This window comes from Vicugna pacos, chromosome 1 (assembly GCF_048564905.1).
Source record: "Vicugna pacos chromosome 1, VicPac4, whole genome shotgun sequence".
Taxonomy (NCBI): Eukaryota; Metazoa; Chordata; class Mammalia; order Artiodactyla; family Camelidae; genus Vicugna; species Vicugna pacos.
Genome location: NC_132987.1, coordinates 95,257,937 through 95,267,847, shown reverse-complemented (window position 1 = coordinate 95,267,847; position 9,911 = coordinate 95,257,937). Strand labels below are relative to the sequence as shown.

The 9,911-nt window shown below is 35.6% G+C and overlaps 1 long non-coding RNA gene across 1 annotated transcript in view; it reads right to left on the bottom strand.

Moving 5' to 3' along the window:
• Positions 1 to 4,031: 4,031 nt before the first annotated feature.
• Positions 4,032 to 9,911, bottom strand: part of LOC140698149 (uncharacterized) — a 181,271-nt gene continuing 175,391 nt past the window's right edge. Inside the window, exon 4 of the long non-coding RNA XR_012075695.1 lies at positions 4,032 to 4,108. This is a non-coding gene — a long non-coding RNA (uncharacterized lncRNA). The remainder of the gene's footprint in view (positions 4,109 to 9,911) is intronic.

Below are 9,911 nucleotides of genomic sequence, written 5' to 3'. Positions count from 1 at the left end.
AGTAGGTACCTTATACCAAGTTATAAATGTCATTTAACAAAGAACTAAAAATAATGATATCGCTAACAAAAATTTAAGTGTAACAGGGGAGGTGAGATAATTCTGTACTTACATTGTTAAACAAAAGGCTCCCAATTTGTTCACATCTCCCATTATCTACGCACTTGGACAATAACCTCTATACTGGCTCTGGTCTTAACTATGTAATGCATTTCGGTCCAAAGCTTCGTTGCAAATCTGAAACAGACCCGTGAAAATGCTTGTGTATTTGAGCTTAATTTTCTTCTAATTGCTCTTGGAAACCTGTGACATGTGAAGAAGCCAAGATAGCCTGGTGGTTGATGTGCAACACAAGGTCCCAGTCCATGGACCCAGCTGACAGGCAACTGACTGCAGGACACTAGAGTGAGATCTTCCAGGACCAATGTCTGAGCGAGCTCAGCCAAGCCCGGTCCTTCCCAGAGGATCTATGCTGTAAAACCATGAACTAAGTAAGTGGCTGTTGTTTTAAGTCAACTGAGTTTTGGGGATAGTTTGTTACACTGGAAAAATTAACCCTTACAGATACTGGTAGCAAAGTGCTATAGCATTCATCTTGCATTCTGAATTTGCTACATGACAGCTACATCAACCTGCAACTACCAAAAATGAGGGGGAATGTTCAGGCTGTTAACAGTTACACGCAGTATGCAAATACACTTACTTCAGAGTGTTTATACTCTCCCCTTGTTTTCTTCCTTTGCTCTGGAGAAGTTTTATTTTTATTTTTATTTTTTATCACTTTGCTGTACACTTGAAACTGACACAATATTGCAAATCAACTATACTTCAAATAAAAAGAATCCAGAATCCACTTGTTTTAGGTATCATCGTTTTATCTTTCACTTTTTTTTTCAAATTGAATGAAAGATTCTTTAAATTCCACAGTGCTTTATAATTTTCAAGTTTCACACACACAATTTCATATAATAACCCTTTTTCCCCCACCCCTCTATTGCCCCCTCTCTTCTTCTCTCTCCCCACTGGTAACCACTAATTTGTATTCAATATCTGTGAGTGTGCTTTTTTTTTGTTTTGTTTTGTTTTTTTCACTAGTTTGTTGTAATATTTTAGAATGCAAATATAAGTGATATCATACAGCATTTGTCTTTATCTGATTTATTTCACTTAGCATAACTAGTTAGAAGAGATACACATACCACTATATTCATTGCAACATCATTTACATTAGACAAAATATGGAAACAACCTAAGTACTCATCAATAGATGAATGGATAAAGAAGACATGGTATTTATCTATACAATGGAATGTTACTTAGCCATAAAACAAGAATGAAATCGTCCCATTTGCAGCAGCATGAATGGACCTAGACGATATTATGATAAGTGAAACAAGTCAAACAGAGAAAGACAAATGGTGTATTATTTCACTTATATGTGAAATCTAAAAAATACCACAAAAAATGAGCCAATGTAACAAAAGAAAAACAGAGTCACAGGTACAAACAGGTGGTTGCCAGAAGGGAGGTGGGTAGAAGGAAGAAACAGTTGAAGGAGATTAAGAGGTACAAACTCCCAGTTGCAAAATAAATGAGTCACAGGTATGAAATGTATACTGTGGGAATTTTTTTTAAAGATAAAAAAAACAAGTAATTCCCATTTCCACCTTACTGCTCACAACTAAATAATTTTTAGAATTTTTTTCTACAAAAAATTATATACTTGTGAGCAGTGGGGTAGAAATGGGAATAGGTTTCTATGTAAGAAACTCTTCACTTTATTCATTTGAGATGTGATTTACGCAAAATAAGCTACCATCTACAGTGTATAGTTTGATGTGTTTAGACACATGTATACATCCAAGAAACGTCCACCACTATTAAGAAAATTAACATTTCAATCAGCCTGAAAAGTTTCTTTGCACCCTCCTGTAATCAATCTCAGCCCTTTCCACAGCACCCCTAGGTACTAACTAATCTGCTCTTTGTGACTATGGATTAGTTTATGTTTCTAGAATTTTATATAAATGGAATCATAGAATATGTACTCCAGATTCATGTGGCTTTTTCACTCTCATCATTATTTTGAGGTTTAGTAATGTTGTTGAATATATCAACACTTTTTTTTTTTTTACTTTTTCTAAAGTAGTATCTCATTGTATGGGTATATAAGAGTTTCTGTATCCACTAATCTATCCATAGACACTTGGAGCTTTCCATATTTGTTTATTGCAAATAAAACTGCTATAAACATTTGTTTGCAAGTCATGAGAATATTCTTTAATGAAAAGAAAAAAGTGGCCATAAATGGTCCAAAGACAGACCATTATAAACTGATGTAATGGATCTTAGTATGTAGAGGGTAGAGAAAGTTAGCAATTTATGTTGGAGCATATGAATACATGAATTCAGGGGAGGATGGTCAAGATTAGTTTAAAAGTGTTTCTGCTGCCAAAATGTTTGCTATCAAACAGCTCAATATTTCAGCTGTGTACAATTAATATTTTTCTTCCCTCATGAAGAAAAAAAAATCTGACATCTTTTAGGCTTGGCTGAACTTGGCTCCAGACTGTAGCTTAGGTTCAATTTGGCTCTATCTCTAGTCTTGTACCCATAACTTTCTGGTGCATGTTTTCTCATGATAGAGGTCAAAACCACCGGAAACCAAGCATTTCCATGCAAGCGCTTGGTTTACGCACATTTGGTTATACTTAGTATAAATCACATTCATTCATTTCCCACTGCTCAAAGGAAGACAAATGGCCAAATCCAAATTGAGTGTGTCATAAGGCAAAGAAGTCAGGGAATAATGCATTAATCAATAGTAACCAATCCATCACAGGAGTTTAAAACGGAAAACAAGGACCAGGTACTATGGGCCTTGGAGAGCCAGTGTAAATATTTTGCATAGTACTTTAAGGATTTTAAGCAGGAGCATGATATGATCTGATTAGTGTTTCACAAATATCCCTTGGACTGCCATTTGGAGAATGGATTATAGCAAAAATATTACTAACTACATAAATCAAGCAATTATACGTATTGGGAAGTGATTGCAGGAGTTGGGGTTAGAGATGGGTGACTTGTTCTAGAAAGGTGTCCTGCTTACTCACTATTTTCCCCAGGTCATTTGCACCCTCCTCTGCCCTACTCCATGGCCTAGGATGCCAACCCCTAAGGACTGCGCCACACAGGCTTCACTGCTTTCTCTCTTTCAGCTGTGTTTGCCATAGCCCTCAACATGGTAAAGGAAGACACAAAGGCAGAACAGTAAGTTTTTTTCCTTCCCACTGCTCTCTTCCTGCTGCATTACAGAAGCAACAGGTGTGATGACTGCAGCTCCTTCCTGCTGGGCAGCCCCTCTTTCAGAAATCTAGCTCCCACTGGATTTTAGAGCATTTCTTCTTCTTGAAAATCCAAGCCTGGGCATGTTACAGCAACTTGCTGCTGCCAGTCCTGAGTGTCCAAATATCCCCTATAACCTCCTTCAATTCTATTCAACCCACTGATATTGTTCCTTTATTCTATCAATTTTAACCTGATTAAGTGGATTTCTCTTCCTTTTCTGGGTCCTGGCAGGTAGGTCATAATTACATAGAAAACAAAAAGAAAAACATAAGAAAAAGTGGGCCAATTTTGGTTATTTAGAGGTAGAATCAACAGAATTGACTGATGGATTGGAAGTTAGAGAGTCAGGGTAAGAAACGAATTAAAGACAACTCTTAGAGTTCTGGCTTAAACTATTCTGGGAGTGGTGATAACTTTAATAAAATGAAATAGACTATAAAAGGAATGATTATCGCCAAACACATGTGAGTTACTTATTAGACACCTATATGGTGATGTCAAATAGCAATTGGATAAATGAGTTTGTGGTGAGTCATTAGCAGATCAACAGCATTTAAAGCCATGAGTCTATGAAAGCCATCAATTTGGTGGAAAAATAAAGCAGCTCCTTGAGAGAGACCTGGGCTATTTTCACCTACAGAAAAGAAGACGCTAACAAAAAAGTCTAAGAAGTGGGTACTTACGAAGTAGTCAGAAAAGTAGAAAGGTATAGTATTACGGGAAAAAATACGAGAAAGTTGTATCAAGGATAGTTGATCAGCTGTGGATGCTGAGATATCAAGCACAGAGAAAAGATAATTGAGTTAGTCAACGTGAAATTCATTGGTCACCTTGACAAGGGCAGTCTCATTGGAGTTTGGGGAATACAGCTCAAATGTAGTGAGTGGGAAATATGTAAATGAAGATGATATAATAAACACCTTTATAATATATATATATTTATATGTAATATATGTATATTACATATATACATGTATGTGATATACATATTAAAGGTATTTATATACATATAGCTTATATATAGAAGTTTTATTTTGAAATGAATATAGGAAATGCTTTAGAGAGGGATGAACTATTAAGAAATGTTTGTGTTTATGTTTGTCTTTTGGACTGTTGGTTGTTATGTATGTTTAAGAATGGATATACCAGCATACATTTGTAAACTGGACTGCAAGTTCCAGAAGAAAGCCAGAAATCTATGACAGTAGTAGTAGGAGTGAAATTTGCAAGAAACCAAAGGATGGGCATTTAATAGAAGTAGTGATATTTACTGTTAATATCAATGGGAAGCTGAGGAGTATGAGAATAAATGCACATAAGTTGGCGGTTTAGTGGTAGGAAGTTAAGGAAAGCACGGTATGTTTGCTTTTCTATTTTAAAATAGAAAAGAAGAAAAATACAAGCTTAGAGAGCAGTGTTTGGGGAAGAAATGTAGGCGGCTTAAGAAGAGAGAAGGTTAAGAAACTTTATGTTTTTTTCCTTCAGGCTGAACTTCTACTGCTTTAAAATAAGCAATTTCTTTTTGAAGTGATTGGGGTAAATTGTTGGAAATTTTGAAGAGAAGTAATAAAGTATCAAGATATTGGGATTTAAATCTAAGTGTTCTTACTAAATGCATGAATTTGGTCAAACTATATAACCATTTGCAGCCCCAACTTTTCCATCTATTAGACATGAATAGTTTTCACCCTACATTCATTGTGAAGATTAAATCAATATTAGATATAAACATCAATATTCTCTAAGCTCAAAAGGTGTATACTAAAATTCTATGCTCCTTTATGGAAATCAGACTTTTGTGAGTAGTTTAGAACAAACTGAGACATTGGTTTTTATACAATGATTCTTAACAGTATGAGTTGTACAGTAAAGGAGAGCATTGTGGAAACCTAGGACTCTAACTGGGAAAGTGGTAGCGTTTACGCTGGTGGGAGCACCTTCTCAGATTCTCGAACTGGAAGTGAGCAAAGGGCAATGTTCCCTTTATTCTCTTTCCCAACTTTGAGTCCCCTTCCCCTTTCCTCCCAGTTATTTGTTTTCCCTTTTTTTCTTCTTCTGCTGAATATTCTGTATGAGTTTGTCCCTGTTGGAAGATCAACGGAGTGGCTGGGTGTAGGTAAAATTCGTAGAAACCCACTACTTTCATTTGCTCCCTCATGCTCCAGCTCCTGGCAGCTCCCTCTGGATGCTGAAGCAGCAGAAGGAGATTATAGCCAGTCACCTGGAGACATCTTGCCTGGGTTCCTCACTACCTGAGGGTACATAAGGCCTCAGAGAGCAATGAGGAGAGTATTAAAATACCCATGAGACTGGAAAGACCTGTGAAACATGAAATTGGCCCAAATCCTTCATTTTCTTGCTACTCAGCACAATTCTCTGTTTCCTATTCTGCTGAAGGGCCTATCAGTTTGACTAATGAGGCTAAAAACCAACACAAGATTAATTACTCTAAGCCAAGTGAGTTTTAGGCTGGAAACAGCTTTAGATGGATTAACCACCAATTTCATAATACATGGCAGAGAAGGGTGGGAAAAGAATAGAAAAGAAAATAATGCACACAGAAGAGCACTTATACCAGTATCATTTTCAGGTAATATAAAAATGAATATCAATATCCATAACTATTAATACAAAACATATAAAATTATCATTTGATAGATAAGTGTAGGTTTGGAAAAGTCCAAGATCATGAGTTTACCAAGTGACAGTGCTAGTACGCAAATGCAATTTTTCCACCTCACTTCAGCCCAGAGGATTGTGTTTTGCTAAAAACTCACTAATCAAATGCTAAAAGAGCAATAGGAAAAGCTCTGGCATGAATTGGAAACGGTTTTCCTTTCATATGTAAGTTTTACATAAGAAAATTCAATAAATATTTCATAGAGTGTGTAGAACAAAAGTTGATAAATTAAAAAGAATTATGTAAATTGTCAAAAATCATTTTCAGGAGATAATTTATAATTTTAATAACATTTTATGGACAGATGATCTTTATAAATAACTCCATGTTGAGCTACTTTGGCTATAAGAAGTTGTCTGTTTTAATTTGTATTAATTATCCTTGGTTCTTCTATAAATATAACTGTTTAACTCTCCGCATTTCTCCATCTTTCCCCCACCTAATATGAAAGAGCATTCTTCAAAGCAGAGTCTTTTGACTTTTGATTGTTGCATACCACAACACAGAGCCTAATGTGAATTAAGTCCATGCTGCTGACTCTTCTATTAATGCTCTACAAAGCTAAAAAAAACCAAAGCATCTAGATACAGTACACGGAAAGCTGAGATTATAATGGTGCATTTGCTCTACAAGTTGTATTTCTCAACATTCAGCAAAGGTTTAACAGGAAATTAAAGTAATTGTGACATAATTGCTTGTTTCACTAAATAAGTTTACTGCCTACTTTTTATGCCAAAAGCTTAGAAACTCAATTGCCAAAATAATACTGGAAGTAAAATGGTCAGTAATGACATGTTTTGTTATGTTCAACAATAATATTTCTTATACGTCTTTTGAGATGATCTTTTGTATACATATCTAATGAAATTATTCATGGTATTATTCAAAGCCTTACTTTTAGTTGAGGTATAACTGACACATAATATATTAATTTTAGGTGTACAACATAGTGATTTGATATTTGTATACATGAGAAAATTATCACCACAATAAGTCCACACTCACTACCTTTTATCTTTCCAAAATTTTTTCTTATAACAAGAACTTCTAATATCTACTCTTAGCAACTTTCAAATATACAATATAGTATTATTAACTATAGTCACCACGTTGCACATTACATCCCCTATGACTCATTTATTTTATAACTGTAAGTTTGTGCTTTTTGACCCTCTTCACACTACTTATTTGTTTTTATGTGATAACACTTACAGAGTGCTTACTTGTGCAAGTAATATTCTAAACATTTTTGCTAATATTTAATTATTTGTTCCCAAGGCTTAATTGGGGTCCTCCAAGTAGCAGGCACTATGATAGGGTGGGATGTGGAAGACATTTCTGAGGGGAAATGTTCCATGTAGGATAAAGGTGAGGAAGCAGGAGTACGTAAGAGGAGCCCTCAGACTCCAAAGCAGGTACAGCACCTGCGAAAGGAGAGGGGGGAAAGATGATGGGGCAGGGAGAGTCTCAGACTGCAGCACAGCACGAAGACAGACTCCTCAAGCTCTGTGGTAGTCCCTGAGCCAAAGTCATCAGTGAGTGAAGCCCTGAATCCTTCGGGAATGGCTGGGCACTAGAACCCCTGCCATGGTCAGTCACTGATGAGAAGAATCCTGGGAGAAGGATGGTTTCGATGCAAACACACTGATGGCCCCAGAGGGTGACATCTGGGGAAAACACTCAATTTTGCTGCCCCTTGCAGCCAGTTTTAATGAAGGAGATCTGAGCGCTGCAATCCCATGCCTGCCACGTCTCACAACAACCCTATGAGTTATGAATTACTATAGATCCACTCGAATTATGAGAAAACAGAGAAACAGAGGTTAATTAAAATACCTAAGATCATATCGCAATGTCCAATCAAGGAACACAAATTTTCCTCATTTGTTGTGTGATTGTTTCATACATTCTCTGACAAAATTTCACACACTACATCTCTCTTTTGGCTAATTAAGTAATTTACAACATCACCAGATAACTCTACTACTGTCAATGTTAATATTTCCAGAATATTTGATATCTATGTGATCTGTTTTTAAACTTCCCCTCAACAGAAACTGCACTGAGCAACAAGGGATTGGGAAGGTTAAAAAAAAAAAAAGAATGGAAATATCAGAAACTGCCTGCAATAGTAAATAAAAATTCTAAGAAACTCAGAGAGAGTAAAACTCACTTTTTCATTAATTTTCACCTGCCCTTTTATATCAAGGTAATATTGACAACATTAGGTAGAGGAAGAATTCATATGCTAATACACTAGGGGATTCCTAGGGTTGTCAAACAGATCAATTCATCTCTCAAAGACTGTATCCTGTGATATAAATGTTATTTTTTTTTAAATCCATACTCCCTCAAAATTTGTGAGTACTCTTTGCAATAGGACAACACAGTAACCAAGATGCTAAGCAATGTAGCACACTATCAAACAGAGCTCTAATCTCCCAGGGAACATTTGTCTTAGCTCTCCCAATCTCCAGTTCCTCATCTAACCACAAGACGAGCTGGATTCTATCAGAAACATGAAAAAAGAAAGGATCATCAAAGTCCCCTGAGAAACTATTAATAAATAAGTAACAGGTGTCCTGGCTCAAATGCAGAGAATCAGATTAAGCAAAATAGAGAGAGAATAGAATTTTCTAAAAGTTCATTATGACAGACTAGGTTTCAGAATCACTGAACTCGATGATCTGTAGTTAGAAAACACTTTTTTAAAAACTCTCTGCTTAATGTTAATGTTATAAAACTCCTTTGTGAAAATGTTCACATTTGCTTAAATTTCCACAATTCTTTTTTCGTCTCTACCATGGGATCAAGAAGAGCACAAAAAAGCATTGCAATAATGTTTTAGCCAAATATCACTTAAAATAAAATATACTAATGCATAATGTAAATTAGAAACATAAGCCACCTGCTTAGTAGGATAATTAAGTGTTTTTTGGATCAAAATTTGAAGTTGTTCATATATATATATATATATATATATATATATATATATATATATATAGTCTACAATGATATATTAATCAATTATCAGTAGAAACACTTGCCATTTATTAGAGAAGGAATTTCACATAATGATATGAATGCAAAATATTTTCAGGTAGATAGTCTTGTGCATTTGGAAGCCCAGCTTTCTACCACACTGTCTAAAATTTCAGTTGAATGATGTTTTTAATTTGTTTCTCCATTTTCATATATCAGCAGTAGATTACCACTTCATGTTACAATTACTCACCGCGCTTATCTGAAAACGAAATTCACAAACATGACGTGAACATAATGCTCTGCAACACAGGCAGAGACATCACTACTCCTGCTCCTGTCACATCTTATGTCAACATGCTCATTCATACTAATAAAAAATACACCTTCGGGGACACAATTTGATTAAACCTTATCAGAGCAACTAACATGTCCTATTTGTGTGTAACACTGAAAATACTCCAGAATCTTACAAGCTGATCTACACGGCACCGAAGTGCATCATGGCAGCATTTTTCAACATACATAAACAAGACACTGACTTCTGCTCTTGTCTTTGTTGCCGTCTCCATGTGACATTGCAAGTGTACAGAAAAAAAAAAATCGCAGTGTTTTGTTAATGTGGTTGCTGTTTTGAAATTCATACCATCACTGTTTAAAGCCTCCCAAGTAGAGAGCTGAATTTAAGTATACAGAAGAACTTAATACTGCTTCCCACCCTACTGCTATCACCACTAGCTCCTGCACAAATATTTATGGTTGATATTATTTTAATCCAGAGTTTATCACTCTCTTCTACGAAAGCCATTAGAAACACAGCTATTGTGCCAATTAACTACATGCACCACTCAATTCTGAAATCAGGAAGAACTCTGGATTGAACTGAAGATGAAAGAGGCAC